Below are 23,394 nucleotides of genomic sequence, written 5' to 3'. Positions count from 1 at the left end.
CAACGGGAGAGGCCACGACAGTGAGAGGCCTGCGTACCGCAAAAAAAAAAAAAAAAAAAAATTAATGAGATGAATACGCAAACCTAAAATCTGAATCATAATCATGAAATTCTACCTTTTGGACACTGGGTCTGGAGGAGATACTAATGGATGATCTGGGTCTATCTCCCTTCTTTCAAAAAAACAAATGTTCACATCATTGCTCCCAAATTATCTCCTGTCCTCCATCCCTGAATGTCTCTGACTTTCTCCTCCTCTTCTTTAAAAGCTCAGGTAGAAATTTCTCCCTAAAACTTTGCATTTTCCCCACCTCCTGTCACATCAAGAAAAAGTCTTGTCCACAAAACATTGCTATCTGTTCCCTTATATTATTATTTCTGTTCCTTGTACAGGTCCTGGAATTGTGTATATCTCATTACATACATTCCATCACATCACCTTCCAGCTTATTGCTATGTCTTCTTTGTATCTTTCAGTGAACTGTAAGTTTTTTCTAGAGCCAAGTGCTCTAATTTGTTCGTTTTTGGATTCACAGCAGCTGGCACAGTACCTGGCATACTGTGGGCACTGTATAGGTTTTTACTGATGTGAATTAAACTGCATTGGATTTATTGACAACTGTATCTTCAATCTCATTGACTACTCCACCTACCCAAAATGTGCTGTATCACTGCAACATTCCAGCTTAACTATAGCATTTTATATCGTTGTGATATCAAAGACCCTTTATAACATGACGTATTGACTTAGTAGTGGTTCTGTGGCCTCCAAATGACCCCGCTCCCAGCTATAAATGATCTTCAAACCCTAGTTGCCATATTAGAGAAGGCTAGCATTTTCACGACAGCGGATCCGCAGTCTAAACTGGGTTCTTTTATTTACTAGTGAGTACAAGAATTGAAAAAATGAATTTGAAGCTATCAAACCTAATCTGTCAACACCTAATCTTCTGCAGTTATATCCCCAAACATAAGTTTCCATGTATATAGAATACACATGCGCACACACATGTGTATCTACGATCCCCACAATGTATGGGGATAGATATTATTGAAACACATCGCCTAATTCCTGTGAGTTATTTTTCAAGTCTCTAATATTTTGATGACTGTTGGCCAAGTTCTCATTGACTCTGTTCCTGAACAGCTTGTCCGTTACTACTTACATTTTCTTCCTCTGCGCCATCCACCGTATTTCATCCTGAGCTGCTTTACCGTATGAGAGTGCTAATCATCTGTGTTGAACTTTGACTATATTCAATTTCTGCTGTGTTCTTTAGCCAGAAACCAGTTCTGTTTCATACATCCAAGCCTGCTTTGTATCTGAATCTTTCAACAGTTAAATGCCCAGAAATAAAGGAAATACTTGAATCCCTTAAATATAAATAGTTTAAATATCATTTAATCAAGACTATCCAGATAAGCCACTCGCTGTCGCATTTCTTTTATTTTGCTCTCCACACATCTATCCCCAGAGCCTTCCACCGTGAAAGCCATCCAATAGGAATTGTTCATAATCTCCGTCATTTAAAATCCTCCCCCACTTTCTCCATCAGAGTATATAATACATGGCATCTCTTTCCCCATCTTTTCCCAGCGTACTTCTTTTGTTCAGTGTAGAATCAGGGAATTCATATGACAGATACAATTGATTTAAACTGCGCTGACTCCCCTCCCAGCCAGCAAGGCCAGATTCTATCCTCTTAAATCACCATTCCAAGAAGGGAAGAAATAGACAAACATTACTGAACATCACAGAGAACAGTTTCTCACCAGGTTGAGGTATCATGGGATGATCTTCCCAAATCCGCCAGGGGTCTGTTGGAAATAGTTGCAAGAGTCAAGCCCTCACAATTACCAAAAATTCAAGCTGCCTTATGTATGTGTGGAAAAGATGTGTCACATGCTTGCTCTCTAAAGTACCTTAAGGATAACATCCTGTTCACTTTTCACTCGGGTGATATCTGTATTTCAGCAAATGTCAGCAAGTCCACACGCTTTGGCAGAACAAATGTTATTTTTCCTTTCATGACTGTCCTAAGAGGAATTGTGCAATCCTACAGATAATCGCAGCGAGCTCTGGTTGGCGCGCGACCAAGGCGGGATACTCTTCTCTGGAGGAGGCCAACTGTGAATTGGGTTCACTGCTGGCAAATTGCTTTTTTCTGTTCGGTTTAATTTAGTTTTCATGATTTTTCCTGAGGGCTCATCTGGCCTCGCTCAACTAACTGGTTGAACAGATCAGCTCAAGTTCAGAAGCCCTCAATCTTTCCAAGATTTCGAAATGTCTCTTTATTCAATCTCTGATTAGGACAAGTGAGAGTAACCAACATTTTACAGGTCTTAAAATCGCCAAGACAGATACTTAGGGAAAAAAAAGGGCAGGGGAAGAACTACAGTAAATTACACCAGGCATAATTTTACCCAAACTCAGAGGGAAAAAGAAGAAGAGTGGAAGCAGCTTTTAACTTTAAGTGAAAGTTACATTCTCTGAACAACGATTTCTTTAAAAATATGCTGGACAATCCATGAATAGCAATAGTAATGGGCCAAAGAAAATCGAGGCTCTGTGTTCAAGACAAGATACCAGGAGCCAGGGCCCGAATATTTGGGAACTTGGTTTCTACTTATGCAAACTGGCTGGAACACTCAGCCGTGAATAAACTCAAGATTCTAGATTGGCTCCATGAGTGAAACATTATTGGAATAATAATGTTTATAGGTTTTATTAATAAACCTATATTTAATTAGGTTTAATTAAAGGATGTTTTAATTACAGTTAGGTTTAGTTACATAAAACACACACACACACACACACACCCACACACCAAACTTGAGTCCTTCAAATGAGGTAGAAATTTTATCTTCCTTACATAATAGAATCTGGAGGGAAGTAGTCCAATACTGAGAGGAGAATTCCCTGCTCACCCGAGTGCTCTTATCTTTATGTTCCACAATGTTATCCCATGGCTTCAATTCACAATGTTGCCTCATGTTTCAAAATGGTTGCTGGAGCTACAGCCTTTATGTCTGCCTTCCAGGCAGGAGAAAGCAGGGAAAGCAACAGGCAAACACCTCCTACTTGAGTCAGCTTTACTTGATGAACATTCCTAGGAGAAATACACTACTGGTTACGGTAACCAGTAAACACACTACTGGCTAGATGCATGGAGGCTGGCAAATGCAGTCTTTTAGCTAGACATCTTTTTGCCATCCTAACGAAAATACTGGCTCAGTTACTAAAACTACAAGGAGAGTGGATATTGATTAAGCAGCTTCAGTCTGTCTTGTGGGTAAAGTGATATTTTCATGAAACTGGAGGGGAGACAGTTTGAAGCCTATTGGCTTCTTTTAACCATTACCTTATATAAATATATCACGAATGATTTTTCATAATGCAAATAATTATTTGGTTCTTTTTATTTTATCATGAAATCATCCCCTTAATGAGTAAAATGATGTCATACAAGATGACATATGGCTGATTTCTCATAAAATGGCAGTATTAACCTGAACACGTTAGTGAGATTTGAGAGGACACTGAGAAGACTCATGTAACCAAAACACCCATAATATATTGCCTGAAACATCTATCATGAAAGCCATTCCTTCAGCATCAAGATGATGTGCTTCTAAAAGATCTTTCTAACAATGAATATACCTTACCCGGAAGTAGTAACCGTCACGCCATTCAATCCTCATGAATCCATTTCTCTGTATTAGTTTATCAAATTAAGTATCACTGGACATGAGTTCTTGTGAAAAAGAGGGAGAAATTTGAGAGAATCTACCTAGGAAGACAAGTAGACAAGTAGTCAAGAGTTCCACAATTATTTTTGAGTAAAGGAAGTAAAATTCAAGTATAGCGTAATTCTCAGTAAATCTTTCTGGCTGACCATTGGATCAGTGGATGAGTAAGTTAACATATGAATAAATCCTCAGGTGAGTTTTATCAGTAAAGATTGCATTATTTCTTGATGTTGTTCTCGCTAGTAGTGGAAAGCTTTATAATAGCAAATTTCAGACGTAACTGAAAAAGGAGAAGGTGTGCTCCATTATAGCCAGTCTGGGGAGTTACTGATTATGGTGAATGTTAGGGTAACCAATATAAAAGGGACCCTCAGAACCACAGGTCACATGACAAAGTAGGCCTTGAAAGCACCAGGATGGCTGACCAGGGACACAGCCCCTGGGCTATTAGTTTCAGCTTGAACTTATAATTATTTCATCCAGCAATACAGCAGAGAGAGCGTCAAAATATAACCACTCAGCATGAGACAAGAGATAAAGATTTTCCTCAGTTGACTATGATCAAACGGGTATATCCAACTTACCCTTAGTTCTGTACCTTATGATAACTTTGAGTATGCCTTTCTTTCCTGGTCTGGAGCCAGTGTGGTACAATGATTACAAACATCAGCTATTGTTTCAGAAATGTTTGAATTCCATGACTGCCTTTCCACTGGCTAGCTGCATAGCCTTGAGCAAGTTACTTAACTTCCCTAAACCTCAGTTTTCCCATCTTTAAAATGGGAAGAATGCAGTTGCCTACCATGTAAGTAACTGTGAGGATTGAGTGAGGACTCACTGTTGTAATTTGTTGGAATTTAAGGGGACTGTATTAGTTAGAGTTCACTAGAAAAACACAACTGATAGGATCTGTAGTGAGGCAGAGAGGGAAAGGCAGTAAGATAGAGACAATGAGAGAGAGAGAAGGATGATTATTTTAAGAAATTAGCTCATGCATTTGTGGTGGCTAGCAAATACGAAATCTGTAGGGCAAACTGGCAGACCGGAAATTCAGATAAGATTTCGTGTTGCAGCCTGGAGTCTGAAGACTGAAAATTCAAAGAGGGTTTCTGTGTTGTAGTCTTGAGGTAGAATTCCTTCTTCTGGAAAACTCAGTCTTTGCTTCTAAGGCCGTCAACTGATTAGATGAGGCCCACCTACACTGTGGAGGCAAATCTGCTTTACTTAAAGTCACTAATCTAAATATTAATCTCATCTTAAAAAAATACCTTCACAGCAACATCTAGACTGATGTTTGACTAATCACCAGGGCACCATTGCCCAGCCAACTTGACAGATAAAATTAACCAACCCAGGGACCCAATAAATATGACTGCCTTCTCCACCTGGATTCTGAGCAAATAGAGAAATAAGACGAAAGAGCTGTACATTGGAAAATCTAACCATAACTCCTATGACAGGCAAAGGCTAGGATGGAAGCTGTGGTTTATATTTGCAAGTAAGTGGGTGCAATGGAATTAGGAACACTCACCCCACCTGCCTCTGACAGGTAGCTGAATACAACCAGCCCAGGCAGTGATGTCGGCCAAGATTTATAGCACGGAGCAGCTGGGAGGAACTCACAGTGCTGCTGACAGGTTCACACTTGGAAAGACAAAAAGAAAGAGGAATTTTGTCTTCCCAAATTTTCCAATCAGATGAGTTTCTCTATGTCGCTGGAGGAAAGGCAGTCGAGTACAGAGAGTAGAACGAGTGCTGCCTGTCAGTTAACCATCCTGCACCAGAAGGGGCTGTCAAGAGTCAAGAAGGATCATTTCACCTCCCAACATCCTCCTCTCCTCAGCATCACCGTCATTTTTCTTACTGATGAAACAGCGCTGTTTATACTTGTTATCTGGGCCCTTAAAAATGTAGTCTGTGAAATGCAGGCTCAGGAGACTTCAATCTGGAGGCCCTGCCCAAGACTTAGCCAGGACCCTGTATCATCCTCTATTCTACCAACTGTATGCTTCCTCTACCCTGGGAACAACCAATTCGTGTCTCCGCCCCTGGCCCCCACTCCCACTCCCACTACCTCCAGTTGAGAACCAGCTGGGGTTTAGAGTGTCAGGCCTGGTTTAGATCTCTTGACACCTCTGAAACAAATTCCCCATCGTGTGGGAAATCTGCCCAGTCGGTCCACAGAAGCTGTCAGAGCCTCAGCCAGCTTGAAGCTGAAGGACTCGGACACGCCCAGGGTAGGGGGAGAGACGGGATCTTTGGGGGCACCCTTGACAGTGTCCTCTTAAAGGTCTCATCCTTCCCTCCTCGGTAAAGAAATCTAGGGGTTGAAACCTGATCTGCCGACCTCATCTCCCTCCCCTTGGCCCAGAATCCAGGGCTGCTCCCCTCCCGTTCTCTCGAAGCAGCTTGTCTGGGCAGGGCTGGTGTCCAATCTTGTGTCTATCAGAGGTGGGAAGTGGAAGTTGCCTGTAAAAGGCAGATGAAAAATTAAAGTGATCTTTAGCTGACAGATCGGTTCAAAGTGCTTGGCATCTTAGATCAGTTTTACATGGTCCCCACGTGAGAGATGGTCACGCGCGTCTCCACCGCAGCCCTTTATTCCAGAGCCAGCAGAAACTGGCCGGGCTTCATGTTTATCTGAAGAACGTCTTTTATTCTAGATCCAGTTGGGGAGATTCCTGAGTGATATTGAAGATTCTTGGTGACTGGGGAAACCTGAGGGAACCCAGAGAATCAGCGTTTGGACCGAGTATCTGCCTGGTTTGGGAGGCTGTGTGGAATCAGGGAGAGAACACAGGCTTTGCAGCCAACTCTGCCCGTTAACCAGCTGTGAGACCTTCAGCAGATTATTTGATCTCTCTGGGAAACTCATTAACCTCTTCAGGCCACATTTTGAAGGAACTCTAAAGCTGACATTTTGGAGCTAACTTTTCCCTGGCAGGAGAAACTGCCTGCTAAGGTAGAAAGAGCTAGTCAGGTTTGTGGTTCAGATTTGAAATCTACCATGTGTCCTGTGTGACCTTGAACAGTTGCTTAACGTCTCTGGGCCTCAGTTTCCCCATCTATAGAATGGGAACAAGTAGAACCACCTTGCAAGTCATTGTCTTGAGAATTAAATAAAATAATAAAGCACTTAGGAGTCCCCCAGAAGATGTGCTTTCTCATCCTTCTGTGTCTGTTCCCCTGACATTTGGGGAACCAGGGTTCAAGTCTGGGGTACAGAGAACCCTCTCTAGATTTCTTGATTTTTTTGTTTGTTTGTGTCAGATATCTTATATTTTCCCTGTACTTGTCTGGGATACTCACAAGATCCGTAGCAAAAGCGATCTGCTTGATTTCCTGACATCAATTTGTTCATTGGGTTCTTAGGGGAGGATTTAAGTAGATAAGACTAAAAGTTCCCCATAATTTTGTCTAAGCAGTTCAACCCTGATCAGTACTTGGCGGCAGCTCTCTGGACCACATTATAATTTTTTGATTGCTACACAAACGTACCACACAGATCAAAGATCAGCAGAGCTGCCAGATACTTGGAATGGAGTTCATCTTCATCAGGAAACACCAAGGAGGCCTGGAGTCCCAACCGGAGAGCGTTTTCTATCCAAGAAGGTCATAAAGTAGGAATATTTATGCCAAAAACAGGCTCAAATCAAGTGACAGTGATATTGATCAGCAGGGCAAGAGTTAGTGTTGTTTTTTCATTTGTTAAAAAAGAAATGAAAGACTTTGGGCATTCACATGGTAGTCCATTTTAAAAACACTAAGCTACCATATTTAATTAATTAATTAATTATTTTGAAGTCTAGTTGATTGACAGTGTTGTATTAATTTCTGCTGTACAGCGAAAGTGACTCGGTTATACACATATACACATTCGTTTTTATACTCTTTTCCATTATGGTTTATCCCAGGACATGGAATATAGTTCCCTGTTCTATACAGTTACGCTACCATATTTCTTGAGCGTGTAATTTGTATGAGGTGCTTTGCATACGTAACCTTACTGAGTCATCCCAGGAGCAGGCAGAGTGAGTTCCTGTTTTTAAGACAAGGCCACTGAGGCTCGGGAAGGGTCGGTGACTTTGCCAAAGTCACGCAGCTCCTTGCAAGCCCGTTCTTAGAAGCACTGAGCTGTACCACCTCCAAAAGTAGGAGCTACCATTGATGGAGACGTTGGACTCTACACGTACTGAGTTCACTTAATGTCATTATCTCCACAGAACCGTAGGATGGTGTTCTTACTCCAGTTACAGATAAGGGAACTGAGGCGCAGATCAATAGCAGATGTAACCAATAACATACAGTAAAAAAAAAAAAATCTGGGAACTGAATCGAGGGCAAAAGTGACAACTGTCTCCATACAACCTCCTAAACCTTGAATAGATTTTGCTGCCTGCCTGTTTCTCACAAGACAGAGTGCTTTGTCACTGTGGAAAAGACATCCACGGGAAACCCAAAGCCATGTAGCGCTTCTCGGAATTACACGCCGCAGTTCACGACCCAGGGCAGGTTGGCACAACTGGACTGATGGGAGGGACCAGTGGCGTTTACTCAACGTTCTTCAGCCTCTGTGATCTGCGCACATTATAGGATTACGTGTCCAAGCTCCTTGAGGTAGGCTGAGGCCGTGGGACTGCTGCTGACCCATGAACTTATGCCGATGGCACCTGTGTCCCTTTCAGGCCGAAGCACTTCATTGTCATTGTGAGAACATCCGGAACTCTTGCTGGTGGTGTTTGAGGCAGTAGCTGCTCAGTTTGTATCCCCGAATGACCTCTTGTCCCAACCCTCATGGACATGTAGCCTCAGCAAGAAGGGAATACTTGTGATTCTCAGCCATTGTAATTTGAGTTTTTGTTTGTTTGTTTGAATAAACCACAACCGCCATGACTGATACGGAACCAGCCCCAAAGGAGCTTTATAGACCTCCCAAGGTACCCAGCAGGTGTTAGGAGGCTCTGCACCCAGAATCACGAACTCAAGTGTTACAGGACCAGGCAGGGCAGGGTGAATAAGCAAAGCAGAAGTGCGCCTACAATAGCAGAGAGCAGACGGGACGGGGCAAACTGCTGGGCACCTGCCAGAGAAATGTGGGCTCCATCTTGCCAAATCTGTCAACTTTTCCAAAGCAGCTGGGTATCTGGGACTTTTCCTCATGGATTAAAACACTGTGCACGTGAAAGAAAGCTGGACTCTGGGTTAAGTTCACTCCAGGGATTTCCAGCTCCTGCCTCAAGTTCACGATCAGGTTCCCATCTGTCTGCTGTTGACCCAGAGATTTAGAGCTAGTTCTTTGAGTCTTGTTGTGTGACAATTGGGCATGTCAGCGATGTCCTTAGTACTCCCATCTGTAAAATGGGTTAAGTGGGAGAAAATTGGTGATTCTTAATCTTTCTCAGGTACTTCTGCTCCCCAAAATCTCATATAGACATAGACGACAAATCTTACGGGTTTCACAGTTTCCAGTGGTGCTGTAGACCTCAACCACGGACCCTCTCTCCCCATAATATCAATGGATTCTTGAAATCAAAGCTAAGGATATCAGGCTATATGACGGCAAGGCGTTCTTTCATCCAAAAACATGTCTCATTTCAGCAGGAGGAATGGGGTATTTTTCGCCTCTTGAAGACCTCAGTGTTTCTTCTTCCTCTTAGGGAGCCCACGGCTCTGACGTAGTAATTGAGGATGATCACTTAGAATGATATCTCCTGGGTACTGATTTTGTCATAATGTTTCAAGCGGGGCAAGGCCTCTCACCTTGACACTTTATAGTGTATCTAAGCAGAGGGAGACCGGATACGTTAGTGCACGCATTGTTTTTCTGGCTTATGAATTTCTAGCTTATAATGTAATTCCACTGGTTTGAATTTAGTTATCTTTGGCCTCCTTCAGCTTTATAATCCAAACCATCAATGCAAGGCTGCTTTGAAAAATAATCTTTCAGACCTCACATCCCAACTGACTCCCTCTCAGGGCAGATGATGGGTGGTTTCCATTGCAAGTCTTTGCAATACGTCTCTTTCTGTGGTCACGTTGTCAGCTCTACTCTTTAACCCTTAAAAATCCATCCAGACAGGCCTTGGGATGCATTTTTCCAAAGGAGCCATTGTAATATTTGTGGGGTGAAGAGCATGAAATCGCTGACGTGTGCATCACAGAAAGGAAGCAGAGTTCTCCTCCAGGTGGGCTCTGATTTCTTTCCTACTTTGACAGCGTGTGTCGTTAATGCTTTCGTCAGTAGCACCTTTTACTGCCTGTCTTGCATAAAGGAGGATTCCCACCCCATTTGTCAGGATCCTAAATATACGAAACTGTTTTCTCTGGGAACCCCTTGATGTGGTTAGAGTGAGACTGAAACTTCTATTAGACAATCATTCAGCTGAAATAAAATTTATCATAAAGGGCAGCTCTAACATGAAATCTTTATATGCAGCAAAGAGATCTTAATTTGAAAAAAAAAAAAAAAACCCAGGATGCAGTATTAAATTATGTCTGGAAACAGGTCCAAGGTCACATGATGAATTGGTCACAAAATGAAAACATTAAAGCTAGAAAGAGAAAACCAAATAGCATTTAAAATTGGTATTAAATTAATTCAAGCAAGGTAGCTACCCCAAGATGCTAGAAATTTCTGGAAGTAATCTGATTCTTTTTAGTTATCCCGCCAACTTCATATAATCGGCCTATCAAGACAATCTGTCCTGCCTAATTACTCATGTTTTCGGAATGTGTGTTCAATTCAACAAATATTAGTGGGGCTTCTATGCGTATGGCAACTCACAAGGTCCTGTAGGGACTGCCAAATAGGGAACTCACAATTTAAGGAAGTAGTTCCCTGAAGCTGATGTGTAGGCTGGTGACGGCTGAGTCATTTGAAGTGCTCTAAAATTACAGACTCCCAGGACCTACTCCAAGCAGACAAATGTAGAATCTCCAGGGGTAGGAACAAGAGTCTGTATTTTAACCACATTCGTTAGATGAAACTGATACAGAGTAGGTTTGGGTCCTATAACAGGACCTCACCACTGCAAGTGACAGACATCTAATTCCATCTGGCTTAAAGCAAAAAGGGAAACAGTTGACTCTAGGAACTGAAAAGTCCAACAAGGTGATGACTTCAGGCACAGCTGGATCCAGGTGCTCAAGCAATGTCATTAGAGATTGAGTAGTTCCCTCATCTGTCAGCTCTGTTTTCCTCTGCATTGGTTTTACTCTTAAGCACAATCTAAAGCACTACAGGAAGTAGTAGCAGTGGTAATAATAATAATAGTAATCGTAGTGGTAAAAATAACAACAACAACAATAAAAATGGAACTCTTACTTTGCTTCAGGCAGTGCACTTTACCTATATTGTCTCATTTAGTCTTTACTGTGATAATATGAGGTAGGAAATATCTCCATTTAACCCATGAAGAAAGAGAGGTTCAGAGAAGGGAAGTGATTTATCCAAAGTCACACAGTTATCAAAAGAGATGGAAAGGAGAATTAAACCCAAGGCTGCCCGGTTGTAGCTCTCAGTCTTTTACCCCTTTTCCTATATACAGAAGTAAAAAATGCCTAGGATAAGTCATTAGATTACTGAAAGAAAAATGATTTTCAGAGGTAGAAGAAGGGCCAGCGAGTATAGTTCAGAAGGCAGGTTTTATGTGTGCCCATATGCCCTCAGCTCTCTGTAGATTAAGTTTCGATAGGCTCAGAAGTCTGCATTTTGGATGTCCCCCTAGTTGATCTAATTCACACCTCCTACAACAGTAACACTTTTTCCAGTGATTCTTCACAGCTCACAGGACATCTGCTGAAGCATTTGAATCCATGGACAGCATGTGCGGGACTATTGCTGAATTTGTTTTAACAAAGAAAGACAGGGGTGTCATCAACAAAATGGCACAGAAAATGATTCCAGGGTTTCCAGAGGCAGAAGGCTAATAACGTCTTTGTAGTCCAACTGATAGGAGCTGATAAGTCCTGGACTGGTGGTCTCACTGTAGGGACAAAATGAAAACAGAACGTAACACATGGAAGCAAGATTTAATAGTCAAAAGGCTATGAACCATGAAGGCAGCTTTTTTTTAAGTTATGGGTGACAATGATTCCCAGATTTCTAACTTGGACTGTCCTAAGAAACTCTGGTAGACTGTGGACCCCGTGAACATGCCTCCTGGCATTCCAACCTTATGTCACTCTGGGTTTGGGCATATGACATGATTGCATCAATGGGACATTAGCAAACATGACACAGGTGGAGACTTGATATGCACTTGCATCCTAGGGCTTATCCTATTGGAACTCTTTTGATCTGCTACCTTGAGACTGCTATGCTGTGAGGAAGCTCAAGTTGACCACGTGGAGGTAAACCAAGATACTCTAAAGAATAGCCCCAACCCATCCCAGTTTCTAGTCATCTTCCAGCTACATGTAGATTCATGTGTGACCCCAAGCAAGATCAGCAGAAGAATCACGGAGCCAGCCCACAGAATCCTGAAAAATTATAAATCCCCATGGTTTAAGCCACAAGTTTTAGGGTGGTTTCTTACGCAGCTGTTGGTAACCGAAGCAAATCAGAATGCTTTCTTCTAGTTGGTGATGTAATCCAATGTTCAATCCATTGTGTTTCCCTCCCTTCTCTGGCTGCTAGGAATCTCAAAGCTAAGTTTTGTGTTCATTGCTGTGTCACTCTTCAACCAGGAATTCTTATTAGAAGTTATGCATTTCTTTTTCAGATTTTTGTCTTTTGCGATATATTAATTCAGTTTTCTTATCATGTCTATTATTTTGTTTTGAACTGACTGCAGTTACTCTTGCTGTATACATCCATTTGTTTTATTTTTTAGATTGTGCATGTAAGTGATATCATATGGTATTTTGTCTTTCTCCGCCTGACTTATCTCACTAAGCATAATATTCTCTAGGTCCATCCACATTGTTGAGAATGGCAGAATTTCACTCTTTTTTTATGGCTGAGTAATATGCCATTGTGTATATACCAAATCTTCTTTATCCATTTGTCTGCTGATGGATACTTGGGTTGCTTCCATATCTTGGCTCTTGTAAATAGTGCTGCATGAACAATGGGGTGCATGTATCTTTTTGAATTAGTGTTTTCATTTTTTCCAGTTAAATACCCAGAAGTGGAATTGCTGCCTCATACGGTATTTCTATTTTGGTTTTCTGAGGAACCTCCATATTGTTCTCCATAGTGGCTGCACTAATTTACATTCCTGACAACAGGGCAAGAGGGTTCCCTTTGCTCTACATCCTTGCCAACATTTGCTATTTGTAGACACTTTGATCATAGCCATGCTGACAGGTATGAGGTGGTATTTCATTGCTGTTTTGATTTGCATTTCTCTAACATAGAGATGTTGAACATCTTTTCATGTGTCTGTTAGCCATGTGTATGTCTTCTTTGGAAAACTATTCAGGTACTTCTGCCCATTCTTTTGATGGGGTTGTTTTTTTGATATTGAATTGTATGAGCTGTTTCTGTATTTGGGTTATTAACCCCTGGTCAGTCATATCATTTGCAAATGTTTTCTCCCAGTACATAGGTTGTCTTTCCATTTTGTTGATGGTTCCCTTTGCTGTGCAAAAGCTTTTAAGTTTAATTAGGTTGCATATGCTTATTTTTGTTTTTATTTCTCTTGCCTTAGGAGACAGGTCCAAAAAGATATTGCTACAATTTATGTCAAAAAGTATTCTGCCCATGTTTTCTTCTAGGAGTTTTGTAGTTTCAGGCCCTACATTTAGGTCTTTCATCCGTTTTGAGTTTATTTTTGTACATGGTGTGAGGAAGTACTCTAATCTCATTCTTTTCCATGGAGCTGTCTAGCTTTCCCAGCACCACTTCTTGAAGAGTCTGTTCTCCATGTTGTATTCTTGCCTCCTTTGTCATAGATTAATTGCCCAGAGGTGCATGGGTTTATGACTGAAGTTATCCTTAAACTAGTCAGAGTATATATAAGATAAATAAAATCCAGTGATAGATAAGTGAAATAATGACTGATAAGGAAAAAATAATAGTAACTAACTGCTAATATGTATGAATTCAATAAAATATTAACGTATTTTCTGAGCCAGGCCCTGCTCCAAAATATTTACATGTACCCAGTTATTTAACTCTCAGTAACTGTAGGAGTACTGCTACCTCCCATTTTACAGATGAAGAGACTGAGGCACAGAATTTCTGTGGCTTGCCTATAGTCACACAGCTAGTAAGTGATAGAGGTAGGGTACCAGCTCAGGCCTGCCCAAATCAGAGTTCCCATTCACAGCCATTACAGAGTAACAGCACTTCTTCAAACGCTTTTTAAGTTGTGTTTAGCCTATTTTGTTATATGTGAAATTTAAAAGAGAAAAAGTTATCTTCCAAGTGCTTTTAAGTCAAGAGTTGTCACCAAGTTGTTAAGTAGTTTTATAAATATATACATATATATAGAAATTTGAAAGTGAAGCCGCTGTCGCCTGAAATGTGTAAACACAGCATTTCAAAGAAAATTAATTTTCTCCAATTCAAAGCAGAAATTCAAACCCCAGCTTCTGGTGCCACAGTTATTGCAGTTATCAAAGGTATTTCATTAACCTCATTTTGTCCTTTGATAGATGCATGTTCTTTCAAATGTATCCTCTCACAGAGATGTAGTACTTTTGTAAAAGTCTATCACTGTTTCCAAAAAGTGCAACTATTGTATATATATATAGGGTCTTATTGCATGCAGCTGGTCCCCAAACATACAATCAGTACCTTCACACATTGATTACCTTAGAGCACCCACGAGCCAAATACATACTTTGACATGTTTACTGAACAAATGTTTCGGATATTCTGTTTGCCCTACTTTTTGGTTCATAGAACCATAGCATCACCAACTTTGCCTATAAAGTAGAGCTTATTAAATACTTTAAATGATTTAATGAATTTAGATATTAAACTTTTATTTTCAAATGAGTACAAAATGGGTAGCAAGAGTACTGATTCTAGTGATCAAGTAGGGACTTACCTGGCGGTCCAATGGTTAAGACTCTGCCCTTCAACTGCGGGGGGCCTGGGTTCGATCCCTGGTCTGGGAACTAAGATCCCACATGCCGCACGGTTCGAGCAAAAAAAAAAAAAAAAAAACTAATGATCACGTATTTTGAAAAATTAATTAAAACCACAAGGTTGAAAGAGTTATATGGAGTACCAAATGTAGAACCCTTTTGGCCTCAGAAGGTTGCTTTTACTCTTAGCTGGTTAACTGAGAAGGAAAACAACAAAATTTTAAAATACGTATTTTGGAACTATGTCATTGAATTTTATATCTAAAAGGTGGAATATAACTCAGAATTTTATCATTTTTGGTTTTTATATTATGAGCTGAAAGTGGATTCACAGAATTATTTTGTTTAATTCTAACACAAAACTTAGAAAACATTAATGAGAGATTCAAAGTTACGTTTGTCAATTTAAATATAGGTTCAGCCCTCGACTGTTATTTCATTAAAGTTAAGTATTGCCTTTTCAAGGGAAATGTGTCTGCCATAAGACATTAGCTTTCCTGTGTCCTTTGTGTACATCCTGCCCAAAGGCAGCTAGCTGGCCAGGTTGACCTTGTGAGATGCTTTCTGTCTAAATTCCAGTGTCTTGTCCATGAGACTGGTTTTCAGTTCCCTCAAGGCAGTTTGAAATTAAACAGCCCAGAAACGTGCAAAGCTGCTCTGTTCCGATGTGTTCCTAGCTATGAGCTTCTCACAGGGCTGCTGGTCCTACAAAGCAGACACCCACCCATTTTGCCCCTGCCCACCTGCATGCCCCCCAACCCGAGTGCTGATGTGGACCCTGCCCTACCTCTTGGCTTCCTCCAGGCTGCAAGTGAGAGTCTTCATTGAATGAGGACAATGCTCTCTTTTTCTTCTCAGATTCTAAATGACAAACACACTGACAAAAATACTTTGGTAGAGTTCTGGTAAATGTTCACTCAATATAGTCTGAGAAGCAGGTCTTTGCTAACATAAACATAGCACTGCTAAAATACTCCCACTAGAAGAGTCATAGCCCTATAGCTAATAATTCACAACTTGGTCACCTCATAAATAATTGTTAATCTTCTGATGCGAATGTGCTGATGGTGAACAGCAGACTTTTTCCAGTTTCCCTTTCTGCTGTTCATCATCCCTTCCTGCCTGTTTTCTCCCCGGCATCAATACTTTTCAGTCTCCAAGGATACAGAGACGAAGTTTTGTTTAGAAGCTGATTCCTTCTTCCCAAGGATAAGAGAATTCAGAAGGAGAGAAAAACTCTCCAGGCTTTATTTTTCAAGCGTGCTTTACTACGCTTTATACTGAGGAGAGCAGTTTCCTCAGTTGCTGAGGAGCAAATGCAGGAAAAGTTAAGTCATTCCCCAAGGTTGCTGACAGCTTTTGCTCCCATCCTTGAATTCAAACCACAACAAAGAGCCACTTCAAAGTTACCACACTACAGAGTTCTCAAATTTTAGTTAATAATAAGGTTTCTGCCTACCCCAAGTCCAGTGGGTACCAGAAAATTTTTCTGTACTTGGAAAAGAGAAATCACGTTTAAAATATATATTCTTCCCCATGCCCCCCAAATATAATTTATGATAAGATATAATATTTGAAGAGCAAACAAAGATAGCACTCCGGGCTTGATTGTTTTTCCGCATGGTCTTGGGAACTGGTAGCTTCATTCAGACTCAGAGAATTTGTTGAAATTGTGTGATGTAAGTGAAGCCATTGACTCTTGGGGAACTTTTTCTTCTAAAATTATACCTATCGTTTTCAGGGTAAAGGGTTGAGAAGAGGGCTGGAGAACTTCTAAAATGACTATTCAGTGTAACTTGGGAAAACTTCAAAGCTGAGCTAAATAATCCATATATGCAGATGCTCCTGAAATAATGGATGCTAAAATCATGAGAGAGTTAAATCATAACAGCAAAAGTAATTAAACAGAAAGGTGACCAACAAACTTTGAAAAGGGTCAGCGAGAAGCTAGAAATAATTTCCTCCAGCTGCTGACTCATTCTCAGAAGAAGCAGATGCTATTTTTATCTCCAAAGGAAAAGTGTTTTCTTCCTATAAACTCCTTTTTTAATCCTAAATTGAGGATGATAGCTTAGCCTGGGTTGAGCGGAAAGGAAAATAAGAACCTACCAACTGATCTCACAACTCAATTTTCTTTGTAAGGTCACTCCAAATTGGAAGGATTTCATCTGACCCATCAGAGGCTGTGGGAAGATTAGAAATACAAACGCCAGCCACTTTTTTGGAATTAAAGGCAAAGTTACTTTCGTTGAGCCACCCTGAGGGAAACAGACATTTTGAATCGTTTGAAAATGTGATGTAGACATATTCATGGCTTATTTAATCCCCTTCCTTTCCTCTTTCCACCCGGAAACCCCCAGAACCCTTCCATGGCCACCATTTCCACCCCCAACTTCCCATCATCCCTGCTGCAGACCCAGAAAACTGTAGCTGCTACGAGTGAGGCCTAGAGTTACGAACCACAGAGCTCAGACTTCTCTGAGGGCTTGCTTTTCTTCAGCTTTGCTTAAAGGTAGATGTCGGATGGACTCCCAGATGGAGAACTCTTGGCTGTCCTACCATCAGCTCTGCCTTACTCGGCAGGTATCTTCTGTCCCCAGATCACGAGTAGGCAGGTACAACGTTTGACCTTGACTGGTTTTTCTAAGTTATTTAGGACGTTTGCAGTGAAACCAAACTGAGTCTTCCGCTTTATTCCAGTTTCTTGCAAGGGAAGAGCCTTTATACAGTTGGACACGTTCTGGTTTTTCCTCAATGAGAATTTTAACCCTCTTTTGCATTATTTCTACAATAATTTGTAAACATACTTATTTTTACCTGTGTTGTTGTTTTTTTTTTTTTTTAACTTTTCGGGTCACCTTTTTTCTACTGTACTTATTTGTCAAAATAAAGATTCTCATATAACGCTGGTTAAAAAGAAAGCCATCTAGAAAAGTGTAAAGATACAGGTTGAAATCCCAGTTCTGCCTACTGTTCGCTCTATAACATGTCTGACGTCACTTTCTGAGCCTCAGTTTGTTGTCTGGGACGTGGGGAAACTATCATTTCTAACTTTGGGTGGTGTTGGTATGATTCAAGCACATAGTTCATATAAAGCTTTTGACCCGAAACGTAGGAATGGTTTAAAGTTGGTTCCCGATCCAAGTCAAAGAGTAGCCACAGCAATAACAGTAACTAACATTTATTAGGCACGTAGTATATTCCTGGCGCTGCGTGCCGTATCTTAGTTAATGTGCACAGCAGATACTGTATTCCTTCACCACAGATAATACTTGATTTTTGACAGGCCTGTCCACTCGTCATTCACACTGAGTGAACCTGTCTGTTTAAATTTTGAAGACCTTTTGCTTCTTGCCCTTGCACAGCTAGTGTTTTGCCCCAAGGCCAAGACTTGACAGTTGTATTTAAGAGGTTCGACATCACGAGATTTGGTTCATTGTTTCAGCCCATCGAATTCCATCTGCATTCTAGCTATGTGGCCACGTACTCACTCTCCCTCCCAGCCTCTTGCCCCTCATAGGTTAAGTGTAGCTTGTAAGTCACTGATAGAGCAGACCTCTTTCTAAGCCCTCATTCAGCTGCTCCTTTCCTTCTGGGTGGGTCCTTTGGGGTCTCCCCTGGAGTTGGGGGGTAGATTTTACAGCATATTCCCCTTGTGTGCAGTAGTTGTCGGGGGACACCAGCCGTGTAGCTCCCGGAGACCTTGGGGCCAGTGGAACCTACAGCCTCTCCTGACAGAAGGGATCCCCTGGCCCCATGAGAAACCATGTATAGATGTACCCCGTCCCCGTGGGTGAGAGGGGGGCCCTTGCATCCAGCTGGTTCTTGTCCAATCAGCCAAGATGGGGCTCCCAGAGCCCCATCTGCACAGTCCTCCAACCTCAAACACTCAAAAAATGTCCACATTCTAATGGATTGTCTTCATTCCTAGAAAGAGCTCATTTCTGCTTTCTTCCTTCCCTCCTGTTCTCTCCGATCTCTCTGTCTCTGACACACGCTCGCTCGTGCTCTCTCTCTCCCTCTCCCTCTCCCTCTCCCTCTCCCTCTCCCCTCTGCCCTCTGCCCTCTGCCCTCTCCCCTCTGCCCTCTCCCCTCTCCCCTCCCCCCTCTCCCCTCTCCCCTCTCCCCTCTCCCTCTCCCAGCCTGTCCCTCCCTCAGGCCCCCATAGAGGAGGAATCTGATCTGCTCCCCTTTGGTTTTCCCTCCCAGAAATCTCTCTGCTTCTTGGGGCTGTGACAGCATAAGACCCGCCTCAGCTCTGCCTCTCAGGAAGCCTCAGCAGCTCTCCTTCTCTCTGCTTCCCTCCTTCACTCTGTGTTTGGACAACCCCTCTTCCCAGTGGCAGGTATAATTAGTTTCCAAACTCCAGACAGATATTAATGTTAGGGAATAGTAAAAAAAAAAAAAAAAAAAAGATCAGAATTCTCTGAAATACCCCAAATCATAAATTGTTATTAAAATACCCCCAATATACCCACAATGTTCTTCCTACAGTTAACTCATTCTTAGCATTTTCCAAAAAAAATATTTAATAAGAAACATACATGAGTTTAGAAATAGTCATAAAGAACTGTAGTCTAGATCAAATACATAAATACTGGAAAACATCTGGGGACATAATTGGGTGGGTTTTAAATAATGTAACATTCTAGTAAGACTAACTGCTCTAAACAGAAGTGTGTGTAGAAATTGCCAATTTGAGAACTTATTTTTCTTTCAAAACTTGTTATTTTTTGGAATATCACTCATTGATTTAGTATAGAGCATACCATGTGCATGTTAATAACCTTAACATTCACTTTATTTGTAAGACGAACTCATCATTAGCGGCTGACAGGGTCATGAACAAGTATTTATAACATGGCCACAGCTACAAGCAAAAATGGTTAGACTGTGACTGCTTCTCTTCTCTTCGCCCCATCCCGGTTACCAGAAATCTTGACTTTGACCTTCAACTCTGCATGTCTGCTTTTCCTGCTCTTGCTTTGTTCTTGACATCGCTGGATTCCTTTGAAGAGTAATGTTTCTATGTTGAAAGTTAACCTTTTGTTCTTACTGGAGAATTATAATACTTTTTCCGATTTTCCTGATTTCTAAAATTCATCTTTCTCAGGATGTGAGATTCAGAAGAAAATAACTTTCCCAAGAAATGCCAGGAAGGAATCTTCACATGGAAACCATTGTTCTAATGGCTATTTATTGTTTTTGGTCTAACCAGCACTATTTTCCCCTCCTTTTTGAAGCAGCACCCTGATTTTCGGTTGTGGAACTTCCCTGGGCCACTCTCTTGCTATCAAGCATGGCGTCTCATGTCCCCATGTAGCAAACAGAGCTACCACATTCTTTCTAATGTCTGCGGTTTCATCACGGACTGTGGGTACCATGATGTGGGTAACTGGTCCCTTATTCAGAGCCACTTAGTGGTCGTTAGTTGTGGGTATGGAGCTTCAGTGAAGATGTCAGAGAGAGTTAAAATACTTGTTGTTGTGTCTACACTTTGACAAAACCAAGATTCTAGGAGTTTCATTGGTTCCTGCGCTTTCCAAACTTCCATTTGTTTAATTATGACATTCTAATACATTACTCATTCTGTTTGTTAGCAGTAATTATTTCGCTTGGAACTTAGGGAACTTAACTGATTCACTGGCAAAAGAAAACAGGCTCCAGACCTACCAGCTTAACCCCAAAATGTTTGATCCCAACGGCCCACAAATTACCCACTCAAGATTTTAGGCTCCGTCACCTGCTTTCGGGCTCCCGTGTTTTTGCTGCCTAAATATGTTACAATGAGTTTGCCGATAGTTATCTGATTAGATTTCCAGGGGGTTTTGGTGTGAGACTTCAGAGAATGACTCCAAAAAGTCCACCAAATCACAAAGATTTCATTCTAGACCCCAGACTAACTTTTAGCCCAGGCAACCGGGAATTTCTCTTAGGCCTCAGGACCCCGTCCTACAGAAATATTTTCCTTGGTGCACACAGTATTTTTTCCTCTTTAATTTTTTTTATATGAGGCTATTAATTAAAATCCATAGATTTCACCTTTTAAAAATCCATATTCTTTTAAACAGATAAAAATATCGAGAAATATTAAGCCCATGTTTCTGAATGACAGTCCTTTCCATGGGTCACACATTGCCCACCGTGCCTGTCTTTACGCAGTGTTTTACTTCTTTGCATTAACCTGCCTGACCCCTATTGGCGACTGAGTTTGTAACGTCTATTCTGCGTGATCTAGCCAAGCTCAGTAGAGGACTAAAGTTTGAGGCCAAACCCTCATTCACAGTGTAATTCCCTGTGGATCTAAAAGGATAGAGGTGGCCAGTTGAGGGTAGGATTCAAAAATTCAGGAATTTAAATCTGAGTCAACTTGTAGTCTTATATCCAACAGGTTTTTGGTTGGGGTATACAATAAACAGCTGAAACAAAGAAACAAAGCAGTAGCAGCAACAAAAATACAGTAGCTCAAACAAAACAGAGGTTTATTTATCTTTCCTGAAATATTCCAGAGGCTGGCACGTGATCCAGGTTGCAGGGAGCTCCTTTCTGAGAAACCATCCAAGCATCCAGGCTTCGTCTTCCTTCTGCATATGGCCTACCATCCTCTAGTGTGATTTCTCATCCACCTGGATGAAGGTGGCTCACCATACACATCCCAGGTCCAGCCCATGGGAGGGGGAAAAGAGGGAAAGTGTGGAGGAAACCAATTGCATCGAAGCAGGTGTCTCGAAGGTACACCCACTACTTCTGCTCTAACTCCACTGGTGCTAACTTAGTCACAAGGCCTCTCCCAGCTGCTAGTAGCTTTGCTAACATTTCTGATTGGCAGCCATGTGAGCTGCTAAGAATCAGTGAGATGCCATTACTAAAAGGAGGCAAGAATGCGTGCCCACTGGAGGACAGTCACTGTTCCCTGCCCAGCCAGCCTTTTGGAAGACACCAAGAGGCAGAAAGGTCTCTCTTCTCAGAGACCGCACATGCACACACACACACACGCACACATACACAGACAAGCAAACGCACACACACACACAAGCAAACACTCAGCACACACACATGCACACATACACAGACACAAGCAAACACTCACAGACACAAGCAAACACACACACAAACACACACATAGACACAAGCAAACACACACATAGAGACACATACAGACAGAAGCAAACACACACAGACACACACACAAGCACACACACACACAGAAGCAAACACACACAGACACAAGCAAACACACACACACACAATCAAACACGCACACACACACAGACACAAGCAAACACACACACAAGCAGACACTCAACACACACACACGCACATACACAGACACAAGCAGACACTCACACATACACACACACAGGCACTCACACACACAAGCAAACACATACACAAACAGACACAAGCAAACACACACACAGAGACACATACAGACACACACAGACACAAGCAAACACACACACAAGCACACACACACAAGCAAACACAAACACAAGCAAACACACACACACAAGCAAACACACACACACAAGCAAACACACACACAGACACAAGCAAACACACAGACACACACACACAATCAAACACAGACACACACACAAACACACACGCACACACGCACACTCACAAACACAAACACACCACCACAACCACCCCAGCCAGAGGCACCTATTTATAAGCCCTGGATGTTTCTTATATTTTGAACCCAACAGCTACACACGGTGAAATCATGAGGAAATGATCTTCCCATCAGATGTAGATTAGAAACCAAACTCTGACTTTCACAATTTCTTTCCAGTTCTTCCTTCACCAGATAGGTGAGACTTCTCACTTTATCAGCATGGAAATTATACATTTCCTGAAATGTTGGGAGTGGAAGTCCCTCCTCATGGGATTTTTATCTTAAAAAAAGAAAACTGTCATAAAAGGAAACTAAACCTCATGCCATACCTGTGTGGGTGTGCATGTGTGTATATAGAGTATGTGCCGTAGGAAAGAGAGAAAAAAAGATAGTTACACGGTGATCTCCCCCGCCATGGATTCTCCAAATCTTTGATCGGAGCTGCGTAACAGTTTGCTGGGTCTGCGGGCGTCCTACTCCAATGGAATACTTGCACACATCGTTTAGTTCTCAGAACTTTAAAGCTGCCCCCTAGGGCTTTAATTCCACTGAGAACTTCTTAAGAAACTTTGTATTTAATGCCAAATTTTTAAGATGGCTCAAAGAACATCTTTATTTTCTATTTTCCTTTTTTTTTTCATCCTTTGTGCTAGTTCCAGAAATCTCATTTTCAGCGCCCCGATACATGAGACAGATGAAATCACTGCTGCGCTGGTTAAAGCGGGGCTTGACCACCTGGAGCTCTAACTCCTGACCCTTACCGTCATCTTGCCCATTAAGTCCCTGAGGCCTCTTTGAGGCGCTCCCTGTCACTCTGTGGACACTGTCTGAAAACCATGCTTCACTGACTCTTTGTTCATGGCCTGAGGTTCAAGAGTAGGAAAGAGAAGGGGAAAAAACATCCAGAAGAGCATATGCCTTTTGTATGTGATACCAATGCAGTTTGCCAATTCTGTTAGTAGTGTAGGAGGAAACCAGCCAGGT

This window comes from Stenella coeruleoalba (genome assembly GCF_951394435.1).
Source record: "Stenella coeruleoalba genome assembly, chromosome: 10".
In the NCBI taxonomy this organism is placed as follows: domain Eukaryota; kingdom Metazoa; phylum Chordata; class Mammalia; order Artiodactyla; family Delphinidae; genus Stenella; species Stenella coeruleoalba.
This window is presented reverse-complemented; position numbering follows the sequence as displayed.